General features: G+C 40.6%; 1 long non-coding RNA gene across 1 annotated transcript in view; it reads right to left on the reverse strand.

The window, feature by feature from the left end:
- LOC140696120 (uncharacterized) overlaps positions 1–11,580 on the reverse strand; it is a 224,375-nt gene extending 212,795 nt beyond the window's left edge. The window contains exons 1-2 of the long non-coding RNA XR_012072165.1: positions 11,514–11,580; positions 6,889–7,038 (exon numbers count right to left, since the gene is read on the reverse strand). This is a non-coding gene — a long non-coding RNA (uncharacterized lncRNA). The remainder of the gene's footprint in view (positions 1–6,888; positions 7,039–11,513) is intronic.
- Between the last annotated feature and the right edge of the window lie 2,466 nt (positions 11,581–14,046).

The raw sequence follows: 14,046 nt of genomic DNA on the forward strand, positions 1-14,046 counted from the left end.
GTCTTACAGCAATAACAGAATGGTTTTCCTCATTTTCCCCCCATTTATGATTCATGTTTTTATTGAGGTTAAAAAGAAATTTGTAACCAGACATAAAGAATAAAGTGGACAAGAATGTTATAATCTAACTATGTAATATTCTCTCATTCTTAGTGGATAACTAAAATATAGCAAAAGAGTATTCTCGGTATTAATTCTAAGATTGTCTAGTTAAACAATTATTTGGTATCTTTTCAATAGACCTCTTAACTACTTAAGAGTTTCTTCTCAGAAACATTCGGGTATTACATAGGAAACATTCATAGTTTGAAAAACATTCATTTTTTATACAGGATATACAAATTTGAGACAGGATATTTATTTTAAAAAACCCCACAATTGTAGCTGCACTGCTATCCTAACTGCATTGTGGTGATTGTTGTTCAGTCAGTTGTCCATTGCGTACAACTGGATTTTAATATTGTAATTTACCAAGGTGCCAAAAGCCACTCAACAGACAATGTCTATCGTCAACAGACACTTCATTCCAGGTCACCACAAACAATAATTTAAATAATTTTCCATAATAATTATTATTTTACCATCCCTTCCAGGCACTGCCAGATTCAAATTTTTGAATATCAATAGAATTTTCATTGCCTTTAGCCCCATTCATGCTGCATAACCAATTCCAGATCTTCCTTATCTTCTTGACAATCTTTTGACTGTGATCCACTCTCTTGCTGATGACTGTAACTTCTGGAGTCTTTTTTCACAATCAACAGAAATCATCTCTGGCTAAGTTAAGCAAAAGGGATTTTGGGGAAGGCCACCAGATATCTCATCGTATCAATGGAAAGCTTGGGGCTTGAGCAGGAACAAAGGGAGGTTAGACAGCACAAAATCGGCCAAGGTTCCATCACAAAAAACAGTCTGGTGAAGACACAGCTACTGACACTACCAGAGCTGCCTCAGATAATTAATCAACTATTGCTGTGGTTTTGCAGCTTCAGCGATTTAAGCAAGAGCAACCAACTGGCCAGGCCAGGGTGCTTAGATGTTTCAATGGCCATAAAAAAGGACAAAGCTCTATTAAATAATCCAACAGAAGAATGATCAAAGTCTGTGAAAGTTACTTTACAAAAAGATAAACAAGGCCAATTAACATATAAAAGCTATTTTACCTCACTATTAAAATGACAGTTATAAGCATAATAAGAAGTCATTTCTTATCAAAAACTGACAGAAAAACTAAGAGACTAATATATCCTATGTTTGTGAATATGGAAGAAAACTAGCACATTCTATAATATACAGATTCTATGTTAAGTGTAAATTGGTACAGTCTTTCGGATGGGGAATTTTTCATTACTTATCAAAATTTACAATGTGCATATCCTCTGCCCCAGAAATTTGACTTCTAGAAATACAACCTAGAGAAATGTTCACGTATGTCCACAAAAATAGATGTATATAGATGTTCTCTGCAGCACTGACTTGTACAATTGGAAATGACTTAAATGCCCCAAAGTAAGAGGCAGGTTAAATAAATTTTGATATATTTCTACACTGGAAGTTTGCAAAGTCATTATAAAGAAATAGATGGATTTATATAAACTGCTTGAAATCTCTCTTAGGTATACTCTTAAGGAAAAAGAGACAAATTGCAGAATAAAATGTAAAATCCCATTATACGTAAAATTAAAAATAATGCACATGCAAAGAGAAGGGTGTAAAAAAATACACACCAAACTTAAGTTGCTATATGTAGGGATCTAAGAGTTGGGGGCTTCCAAGACAGGGGGCCTCTACATTTTGTTCTGTGAACATACATATTATATGAATTTTTACAATAAGAATGTATCCATCTTTCACTTCTATATTAAGAAATGTATGATGCATGAGGCTGGTAGATGAAGTCAAAAAAAAAAAAAAAGAGACTAGGTTTAAGTAGTAGAGGTGCAAGTCTGGAAGTACAGTCTCTTCCTGGATCAAAAAGGAGCACAGATTTTACAGTTAGTGGGGACCTGAGTTCAAATCTTTACTCCACCACTTCTGGTTGTGTATCAGTGGGAAAATTACTCTCTCTGAGCTTCAGTTTCCCCAACTGTTTATAAAATGAGAATGATAATAGTATCTTTCACAGAGTGGTTGTGAGGATTAAATAACACAACTAAAATGCTCGATGCTGTGCCCAACTCATTGCATGATAATGAATGGTGACCATCTCTTGCTCTCCCTCTTTTTTTAATAAAATGAGAGAAGAATAAAGCCTCACCTTCTCTTTTGACAATCTCCTCTATTCAAGAGTCCCACTACATAAGAAACAACTTACATGAGAATTGTTGTTGTTGTTGTTATTATGTCCTTAGTTTTCGGTTCACCCTCATATGGAGGGACTAAGTGCCCCAGAGACCAAAGGCCTGGCATAGATCCTCAGCCTCACTGCTAAAGAGAGGATGCCCAACTCCTGCACCAGGTCCCAGTCCCCAGAGCTCACCCCTTTTCTAATCAGACCTTAATACATGCTGCTTCAGAGCATATAGCAGAAGACCTTTAGCAGAAGAAAAACCGAAGCATTTGTTTGAAATATTTCCACACAGAAAATCACATGTAGCTTTGGGTTTTACACTTAAAAGCCTCTTTTTTTTTTTAAGAGTCCAAAATCTGATCAATAGCAGGGAAGCTGTAATACTGATCCCTTTCACCAGAGAAATTTACAACCTAATAGGGCTTTAGAGCCAAGATTTTCACAGCAATGAAAATGATGTGGCCAGAGGGAGGGGGTAAAGGAAGACATGGGCGATAACATCCTTGGGCTATCTCTAAGCTCCATTACACTATCCCAAAGAAATATAATAGGATTTGAGGCCCAATTATTACTTCCTCCATCTAACCCCCTTCATTTAACATATCATTAGTATTTTTAGACAAGTCCCTTGGGGCTCTGACACTTTCCTAGGTGAGTCAGACAGCAAGAACCGTGGCAGCGATCCAAGGAAACTGATCCCCCTTTTAATGCTCCTTTCTGGTTACCTGCTATAATGCAATTACCATGTACTGAAGCAATTTTCGGGAAAATGACTTGACAAGAAGAACTCTGTCATTTTGTAAACAAGAACAAACGTTGTAATTGGATCTTAATTACACAATGCTCTGAGAGGTTATTTTTATTTCTTTGTTTGTTAATACAATTATCTAGCTTCCCTATTTTAGCCTTGACCTTGCAGGAAGAGGGTATTTTCCAGTCAGCATAATGCTTTATCTTTGAAAGCTACAATCAATAAGGATAATTAATGATGCCGGCTGCAATGATAGCCTCAGCAATCATTATCCCACATTAATCCCTGCAGTCAGACTGGGGTCAAGGCCATCTAAATCATTCACCTAGGGGTGGAGAAATTCAAATCATTTACCAATTTAAATCCTTGCAAACAAATCCCACTTTAGTTTCAAAGCAGTTTGAATGCGGACCGGGTTTTGTTGTGTGTGTTTTCACTAGACGCTTTTTTTTTTTAACGACCAAATAGATACTTTATATTAGCATTGCAGTTTTGTTGCTTGTGTTTTGATAAATTAATGTAAAAACACGAAGCACATGAAATGTCGTTGTGCCTGGAGGTACAGGACACATTTAGCATTTCACACACTGTCCCTGGTTTTAAAAGAGGAAGGGGGAGGGTAGGAAAGGGGAGAAGAAGGGGAGGGGGAGGGAGGAAAAGAGGATGGGGGACAGAATGAGAGTCAGTGGCCTCAGGCTGGCAGAGACCTGGGGAAGAAGGTAAAAAACTACCAGCTGGAAAAATCTTTGAGATGGAACTGTGGGCTCACTCAGCATTATCAAAAGGGCTGTTGGATGTGGAACTTTATACTGGATCTTGCAAAACATTCTCTGCCGAGGTCTGTTCCTCCCTCATTTTGGCCCTTTTTTCCCTGCCTTTCCCTTACATGCAAGCTGGATGACTTGATGTATGCTTCTAATTGTCTGCTATAGATCACACTCTGTTATAAAGAATTCCACTGGGCTCCCAAATATTTTTCAATGATTTCATTTTAATTAGTGTTTTGCTATAAATCATATTCTTAGTCTGCATACACTGGAGATGATATCAAATTGACGCCTGATCTCTCTCCCTCCTTCTTCCCCCCCACCATTCCTCTTTCTTTCCAGAAATGAATTAGCAAATAAAGAGAAGTCTGTAGTGCACTGGGTCTCAATAAATATTTGTTGATATTATATAGCCAAGTTTACCTCAATCCTCTTTTTTTTTTTTTCAAGTCATGTAACATATGAGAAGGAATTATAGCAGCTAAGTGAGCTTTCCTGGCGTGGTAATTAGGGACTGGGATATTTACGGGTGTTTGGGGACGATGGAGGACTTGGGGATAACTGCTAGGAGCAGAGTAAAAGATCTGTAAAACACTCAGACGGAGTCCCCCTATCCTCTCACCATGAGAAATTCTCTGCAAAGACTGTATTGAAACTCCGAGAATTCATCATCCGTTGCTTTTTCATTATGAATAGTGACTCCTAAAGAGAAAGCACTTAACAAGTCTAAGCATAGTTATTATATTCATGATAAGGAACCCTTTCTAATGAGATTTTATCACTACTTCGCCATCTCCCAAAAGTAGACCCTTGTTTCATCCCTGCAAAAGAAAAACAAGATATTTGGGGGGTCCTGGAATAGATCTGAGTGGAGGGGAAGAGTATAACTGAATTAAGAAGGAGAAAATGTGTTTGAACGTGGAAAGCACATGCCATTCTAGGCTGGACGGTGGGACTTCCAGCTCCCAGCCATCTAAGAGCCTGCCACTGTCTAGGCTTGTGATCTTCCATGAACATGCAGATACTGTCTTCTTCTATTTCACTCTACCCTATCTGGCCTCTTACCTTGCAGTCCAATAAGCGTATTTTGTAAAGTATCTACAAGCAGGGCTGGCTATATAATTTGTAGGCCCAGTACAAAATGAACATGTGAGACCTCACCCAGGACAATAAAGTCAATCTCCCCTTCCCGTGGGTCAGTCATGTCAATCCACAGTGGAGGGCACTCCTCCCACTATGGGACTACAGCCTTTGTTCTGGAGGCAGTGGGACCTGGATTAGTAGTAGGATCTAGAGAGGCCCCTACTGAGTTACCCACCTAATGCGCCATGGAGCTGCCAGCCTGGGGAAGGGATGGCCACTACCTTGCCCCACAGAGATACCATGGGACACACAGCCAAACTGAACCCTCCCCACACCCACACCCAGAACTCCAATGGGGTTCAGAGCAACAGTGGAATGTGAGCATCCCCCTATCTTAGAAATGTGACCTGGTCATCATTCCCCAGGGGAGGGGAGCAGCTGGCTTGGAGAAGGCAGGGAAGGGGAGGCGAGGTGAGGCAGGGTACCAGAGGGCACAGAGCAGGAAGCTAAGAACACATCCTGGAGGGGCAGGGAGGTGATGCGAGCCCAGGCTCCAAGCCCTCTGACACTCTCTATTGTCCCATTCACTTACACAAACTCAAAGACAAATTACAAATCCAAAGATAAACTTGTTAAGAAATTCAAGAATGCAATTGCAGAACACTAAACCTCAAGCACAGGACATTTCTGAACAAAGGGTCCTATTCATGGGCGCTGGTCACTCGCCCATGTAGCCAGCCTTCCTATCATGTACCCAAAGGGGAAGACCCAAAGAAGAGTAAGACTTAACTCCCTTCTAGGAGCTCAGTATCTAGTAGAGGACACAGGCAGGTAGGATAAAAAAAAAACAAGTTACATAATAGTGTGAGTGTGGTTCCCTGAACAACTAGTATGTACCAGGCATTGTCCTCAACATCTTACTATATCATCATCGTAATCCTCACAATGACCCACCCCATGAGGTATTATTATTATTATTATTATCATTATTATTATTATTATTATTATCATTATCATCATCATCATTATCCACTTTTTAAAATAATGAACCTGAGGCTTCAGAAGTTAATTAGCTTCATCAAATTCATATAGCTAAAAAGAGGCAGAGCCAAGATTTGAATGCAAAATAAATGCTCCTAAGTATGGTATCCTGCTGCTTCTCTTGTCAGAGATTTGTGCAAAGTCCTCTATAAAGACTCCAGAGGTCATGAGCACTGCTTTACAGGAACTGAGAAAGGCACTACAAAGGTGATGAACTTGAGCTAGGTTTTGAAAAATTAGGGCATCAGAAAAGGAGGAATGGTGTAGTTATGGAAGGACCTGGAAAATTTGAGAAGTTCATTTTAGATAAAGCAAGAGATTCACGGCAGAGAGCCGAAGGGAATAAAGCCAGGGAGGCAGGGTAAAAGAAGTGTGTCATGTTAAGGCCTTGGGCTTTACTCTAGGTAGTGGGGACCTAACAGTAACCAGTGAGCTGAATGGTAACATGATCGGATGACTAACCCTTCAAGAAGTCAGGCCAAATTTATGTGGAACACGCCCAAAGCAACAAGGACAAAATGACTATCTTTTGGAAACCATTTTCAGTGTATGTCAAGGATTTTGCAAAGGTTCTTCAACAGCAAAGTCATTCTTCCAGAACAGCTACTAACTCAGCAAGTGCGGCCAAAGAACAAGTGGAGATGTGCTAGTCAATGGGAAAGGCCCCTAAACAGGTGATCAGAAAACGCTGGCCCATTCTCATGGCAGTACGAGGAGAGGGGCCATGGAATAAGGCCTCCTTTGGTAGCTACTGCACTGAGGTACCATTACTGTCTGGATCAGCGTTTGAAATGTACTCATATAATGGAGACAAGTACAGAATCCTCAAAGGTTATTTCATTTACAACCAATCAGTGTCCCCAACCTGGACTGGAGTCATGAGATGTCAGGTTGAATTCTGGCCCGGGCTCTGTTTCTAACAAGCTCTGCAATCTCAGGCCTAAATGTTTACTTACCTCGAAGCATCTTGCCAGGACTCAGGTGGGTGAGACCAGGTGAACCTGTGCCTTAGAAGCAGAGACATCTGGGTTCAGATCTCAGCTCTGACACTTGACAGCTGCATGACCTTGAAGTTACTTATCCTCCATGAGGCTTGGTCTCCTGATCTGTACTGGCAAAAAAATTTTAACCATAAAAGCATACTAGGAGTATAAAATGATATAACAAAGAAATATGTGACTGGACTAGTTCACATGGTGGTGCCAAGAAATGTCAATTCCCTTTACCTTTCTGTCTTCAGTCTGCTCATCTGTAGTGTGAGGGAGTATTAGACAGGTTCCAAATGGCCTCCTAGCTCCACCTTTCCCTGACTCTAAAACCTTCCTCCATTTCCCTCTTGGAGCACATTTTACATGCCATGCACTGTGTTGTATCCTGGGGACATAATGGTGGGCACTATCCTTGTCACGAAGAAGTGTATTACTCCAGCAAGGCAGCATTTTGACAGTAATTATTTATCAGCAATAGCAGGAGAGTGAGTTGCCCAACAATCACCTTTATGTGAGGAATGGATGGTCAAGGTTCCCCATCTCAGAATATTTTCCCTAAAACCTGAAAATTTTCTGAAATGCAATTTTTTGAAGTTTGAATTATTGAATGGGAGAGGAAATATATCAAGCTATTTTTGGCTAATGCTTTCATGAAATTAGTTAATGGTGAGGTAAGAGCTGTAAGGAAACGAAGGGGAGAGGGATAGATGCCTAGAATGATGGCAGAGGTGGGAAGGAAGCAGAGAGGAGATGAAGTATGCCAAACACCAGGCTCCAAATTTGTAGTATCTGTGCTGAGGTGGACTCCCCTCTTCCCAGGACTCACCTAACCAGCCTCTGTGGGCCAAGTTCTAGAATACAACTTTGGATTCTGGAAGCTTCCTCAAGAGGGAAGAGTTGACTATATGGCACACTCTAGCATCCTAGACTTCCCATGATAACTCTTTTTAAACAAGCTCCATAACCTAAGTAATTTTAGTTTCCAGCTTTATCTGGGCTTTTGCTGACTCTATTAACTCCCAAATGAAGCTGAGAGGATGAGCACACACTTAATTTTCTTTGTTCTTTTATGGAAAAAAAATTTAATTAGTCTAGAGGCTTTTGATTTTTTTTCTTTACAATTATACCCTCTCCTCCTACTTAGATTCATTAGTTTGGAATGTGAAAATGGCTGTGGTAAAACATGTCAATTGTTGGGATTTTCTTGTCTTAAGAAATTCAGAGGAGATGCACAGGAATGGGTCTCCTGAACCAAAAAGTGAGCAGTGATGACCAAATCAAATTAGTCCAGGAGCTGCCTCCAAATCCACATGTCCATTTCTTTTCCATGTTTGCTATCTGAGGAAGACAATGTCTTGACATCTCTCTGTAAGAAGTAAAAAGACCTCCCTCACACTCTTCTGTCCTAAATATGAAATTTGGGATTTTGCCAGCTTCTCAGTCACTTCCTGATGACTCTCAATGCTGAATTGGCATTTCTTTGGCCTTGAGAAGGGAACAGAGAGAGGACTGGCCACTTTCCAAAGGAGACATAGGAGCAGAAGGAGGATATGGAGGATGCTCCCCTTGGCATTGAATTTTTAGGAACAGTGAATCTTGTCCTTAAGGCATTTGGGGTTCCTCCCCTAATTCTTTCAGGAGCATGATCTGCTTTGTGAGGGGTACCTCTGCACATCCTGGTGACAGAAATGGAGGCATCCATAGAGGGAGCTAGTTTGGGAAAAGGGGGAAAAGACTGTTTTAAGCATATTAAGTAAACCTTGTAGTATAGTAGGACATACTAACGGAAATGCCCTATAGTGAGGGATGAGATATCTGAGATTGGAGTCTAGAACTTGGATCAGGATTATGAGACATTGATATTGAGGGTCATCTATAGGGAGCTGAGAACTGAAGTGAAAGTTTGTTAGGGATAAGGATAGCCAGAGATGAGCAGATGTGACGCTCGCCCTGGAAGAGGCATCTGCTATAGATGTTCCCTATTTATGACCATCCTCCACAAGAGTCCTTAGCCCTGACCATTCAAATTCTGCCTCCAAACCAAGCATGATAACAGTATTAGAATCACCTGGAAGCTTTGTGACGCTACCAATGCCTGATACCCACCCCCAGTTATTTACTTACATGGTCTTGGGTCCAGGCATTTGGAATTCTACAAATTCACCACTGTGTGGTGACAGTATTGCGGTTTTGTTTCAAAAGTGGAGACTTCATCTTTTAGAGATATAAAATGAAATATTTATAGATGAAATGTTATTATGTCTGGGATTTACTTCAATATAATGAGGCAGGTTCAGGGAGTGGGTAAGGTATAGAAGAAGCAAGATCGGCCATAAGCTGACAACAGTTGAAGTTGAGTGAAGAGTACATGGGGGTCCTCTGTGTTTTGCCTTCTATTTTAACTAAGATTTTAAAGTCTACATAATAAAAAATTTAAGAATAAATATAAACTCTTTCTAGGTAATTCCACACTGTGCCATGTTGAAGGACCCCCCCACCCCCGGACACAGGTTCTTCATAAGTACAGCCCCTCTCCTGATTCCTCAGCACCATCAGCTGTGACTGTCAGACTTCAGTGAAGATCCCATCCCAGGCTGAGAGCTTTCTTGCTCCTTCTAACTCTTCTAGCCTAGAACTGAGAGCTCTAATAGCAATCTGTACCCCCATCCTAAATTTCCCAGCAATAAAATTGACAGTTCCAGGAGAAACACTCATGAAGATGGCAGAATTACCCAGAGCAATTATAGTGCATTTCTTAACCCCTGATTACAGGTAACCAGACAACATGCCTGATGCATGTACTCCAAATTCTTTGACTGAAAACTAAGCACCTCTTAAAGTTGTTCTACTCTAGACACATACTTTCAAAAGAGATACATTGGGGGATTCTCCTTCCCAATCCACCCATGGTAGGTAAAAGAAGAGGAGACAATTCACAAACAACTGAAATGCTGATAAATTTCAGTTACTTTTATAAACAAGTTCAGTTTTGTTCCACTTATAACACAAAGCTTTCCTCAGATCAGCATTTTCAAACAGCTAATTAACCTCCTTCAAACAATCAGGAGCACCTGGTGGGTCAGGAGCGGTGACTTATTTTAAATATGAAATAGAACTGAACAGAAAATATCACAGTGCCTCACATGTGCTGGTGGTAAATATTGTTTTTGTGAATATTCGTTTCAGTAATTGTGTATGTGTATATAAATGTGTGTGTGTTTAATATGTCTTAATGTAAAATAGTCAAATCACTTAAAATCTACTTTCTTTGAACCTGACTTTTTATGCTCAGTTCCATGGCAAACTCCCTTTCCCTTCACCTGAAGGTGAATCAGGAAGGTCTGGAGCTTGCAGCCGACCACAGGTGAGTGAAGAAGTCAGGGGTCTGAAAGATGAATTAGATCAAGATCTAGGAACAGGCAGTCCCCGGAGGGGAAACAAGTAGCAGAGCTGGATCCAGCAAGCAGAGTAGGTCAAATCAGGCACTGAGAATGTCAGGCAGATCCAGGTGCAGAACTAGATGGCATGGCTCTGGAATCCCTACCTTCCAAGGAGCTCAAGAATGGCAATCTCATTAGAAGGGGTGTTGAAGCATAAAGCTGTATTCGCTTGGCAGACTTGGACTGTACCTTTTTGGGGTGGGTCTAGTGGGTTGTGACGGAAATAATGGGGACACTAAAACCCATTAACACATGCCACCAAGTCACCCCCTTGACATGACCAATAGGGCTAAGGCAGCAGAAGTCAGTAAAAATCAAAGTGGATTCTGAGACTCAGGACTCCAAGGAACTCTTACTCCAGCCCTGTTGTTTCTCCAGCTGCCTGTTGGGTGCAGGAGCATCAGCGCCCTCCTGCTGGTGGGGGGCCTTCCAGCCTCTGAGGAGGCCTGTTGGTGACACCCACAGCAGGTGTCTGGGTGAGACCTAACAGCCACCTGAGATAGGCCAATAACAAAGAAGAGGGGTGGAAATAAATTCAAGAGGTATTACAAAGGTGGAATTGACAGATTTTCTCAATTTGCTGGAAGTTGGGGGTGGTGGGAGAGAGGGAGCACTCAGAGACTGTTGGCTAGCAATCTGGAGACTGAGTTACTGGGTGGTCTCTCTTTGGGCAGTCTGTGCCCCAAGGTCACAGGGTTACACTGAGTTGCTTACCCCAGGACTGCCTGAGTGAGTCTATTAGAAACAACTCAGGAAGACATAATGGGATTGGAGGTCTCCACTGTGAGGGTCAAGGAACTAGAGCAGGGCATTTGCTGCACAATAATCAAAGACTGTCAGAACAGTCATGCTGATAATAATAATATCCGAACCCTGCACTTGACCACATGAGCAAAGGTCTGTAAATACACTCGGCCCTGCATGGTTCCTAACAGAGGTTCTGTCACTGCTAGTTCCATTTAAACTGTAGAGGGTGTTTTCCCAAACATGGACATCGTCCCATTTGAGTCTCACACCAACGTGTAAAGGAGAAAAATGGTGTTAACTCCATTTCAGAGACTATAAAACTAAATCTTCACCCAATTAAAAGTGAATTTGACAAACCCAGTGAGAAGGGTTTGGGCTTAAAACTTAAGTCTTCTACTGCCTCACCTTTGGAAAACCAGCACAGGGGATTTCTGCCAGCATTCAGGACCAAGGGAACAGGGATCTGTTCCTGAGAAATAAGAAAGAATCAAAACAGTTAAATTCTGGTAAGCAGTTCCAGGTAAGTGACTAAGTAAACGGGATTATTTAAGCACTGAGACATTACTTATCAGCTGACAATAAATTTGAGAGCAAGAAGCCCCGAAAAGAGACAACCCAAGGTGAAAACAACCTGGTTAAATATAATTAAATTTTTTTAAAAGAGTGTTATCTTTTGAACTCAAGAATGTTTTATACATACATAACATATATAACATATATATAATTTATATCAATACATTTATATATATTTGGTATTGCATTATTCTGTTTGCTATTTGAATTGGTTATGATGAAAATGAAATTAAATAATTTCTATTCCATTATTACAATTACAGGAGGCCCTCCTTCTCTAAGGTTAATTGGTATCTAGAAAGGCTTTAAGTTCTCTTAAAATAGAGAGATAATAAGTAGTGGAAGACAAAAGCTTCTAGTGTAAGTTTAAACCTAAAAAAATGAAACTAAAATAATGAAAGTAAGTTTTATACTATAGTTAACAAAGTGTAGATCATAACTGCAACTAATCACTAATTCTTAGAAGGAAAAAAGAATGTATCAAGTACTAATTGGTTTGACTGGAATTTATATAACTTTTCAATCACAATAATAGCAATCTTCACTTTACACATGCCCAGAGGATCCTAGGAAAGGTCATTTTCACAAATAGACCCAAGAGCTTCAGAAATTTTTCCAAGAAAAAAATTGAGATGTCAATGATTCTCTTTTGAATGTCTACGCTGAAGCTATCCCTCTTGACTTTTTGTTAACCCGGACAGATTCTCATTTGTCATTGATTCTGCATATGATTGAAGTAATTCTCCAACAACACTTTTATCAACTTCATGAAATCCTGCACCTTTTGCAGAACTTCCCATTTCCCCCTGCAATCAATTTCCCTTGTGTTTGCATTTTATTGTCAGATGTTTGCCACCTCAGAAACCCAGCAGGAGCCAGCAGACAAACACACTGATGTTGAAAGGGAGCTAATTTTATAGAAGGTCACGCTAGTAATGTTTTATGATACAATAACTTTCACTCAGAAACTAAGGAAACTGAGATATTGAACACTCAAATGATGAAAACCTCCTGTAATGACTTTTTCTTGTACCCACATGGTAAGTGTGGATTGATACAGCTCATGTGTGAAAAATCTAAGTTATCTATGCCCAAAGGCTGCCCCTTCCCTCCATCAACTCTTTCCACCAGAAGTCAGAACTCTCATCACTTGGGGGCAGCACCATAGGTAAATTCAGGGTGTGCTCAACAGCCCCAGTAAGGAAATCCCTGACATCTCAGGTCAAGAGCGACACATCACAGACATAGAGCCAAACTGAACTCTTGATACCAGTCTCCAAGATCTAAGGATATCAGCACTTTTCTCAGGCCTGCTCTGGTTGCCACTCCCCCTGGTGCTGTCCCTTAGAGTCACAAAAACCTAGCTTCTCTTAGCAGCTGAACAGAGAGGAAAGATGGTAGCTCACTGGAATTAGCAGATCAGAGGAAGAGAAATCACCAGTCCCATCTGCTATGATCCATAAATAGAGACAGTTTTACATGTGTGTCTGTGGAAGGCAGTTTAGTGGAAAGGAATGTACATCTTCAGATAAGGCCAATTGCATTAGCAATACTGCTGGAATTCTTGACAACCAGCGATGTCAGTAGAGTTAGAGTTCCAGGCTTGAGGTCAGGAAGCAATTACTTGGATGAGGGTCTTCCTTTTGGCCACCACATCAGCAATAGTCTCTCCTGTGACTTTTTTCACTCAAGAAAAGATTCTGGTTGAGTGAGTCATCTTCTTTCTAGGCCAAGAAATAAAATTTCTGAAATCCTTAGGGTAATACTTTGGAGAAGTGGTTCAAAACTAAAAACTTGTGATCCTAGCCAATCACATTCTCTGCAAGGCTCACTAAGACCAAGTTTTTCACTTGATAAATATGGTGAGAGTTTAAAATAGACAGTGCTTTGGAGGTAATGAAATCTCTCACACTCATATATGGCATTTCTAGCTGATTCCAAAAATGGCAAGGATGTAAAAACTAGAGTCTGTTTCCAGGACACATAGATGTGAGGAGAAGTCTGCCCAGCATTGGTTATATGTAAACTAAGTTTGGCCCCTCAATGCTAGGCAACATTATTATGAGAAGGACAAAGTGGTACCTATTAATGGTGAATAGGAGACATGCAATTTTTGGAGCAGGATATGTACTAGAATAGAGAGGTAAGTTAAGACCCATTGAAATAACAGTAACTGAGTAAGAACCCATGTGAAAAGACTGAGAATGGCTACCTGCAAGAATAGGCCATTTCCACTAAGTGGAAGTTCACTAATCACATGCCCAGTCTACCTGCAGAGAGGCTGGAAGATATAAGTGAGCACATGGAATATTTAGATTTACTAAATCTGCCACAATCCACCTGTCTTATCACCAAGCATTTCTTT

Source organism: Vicugna pacos, chromosome 1, assembly GCF_048564905.1.
Source record: "Vicugna pacos chromosome 1, VicPac4, whole genome shotgun sequence".
NCBI classification, from domain to species: domain Eukaryota; kingdom Metazoa; phylum Chordata; class Mammalia; order Artiodactyla; family Camelidae; genus Vicugna; species Vicugna pacos.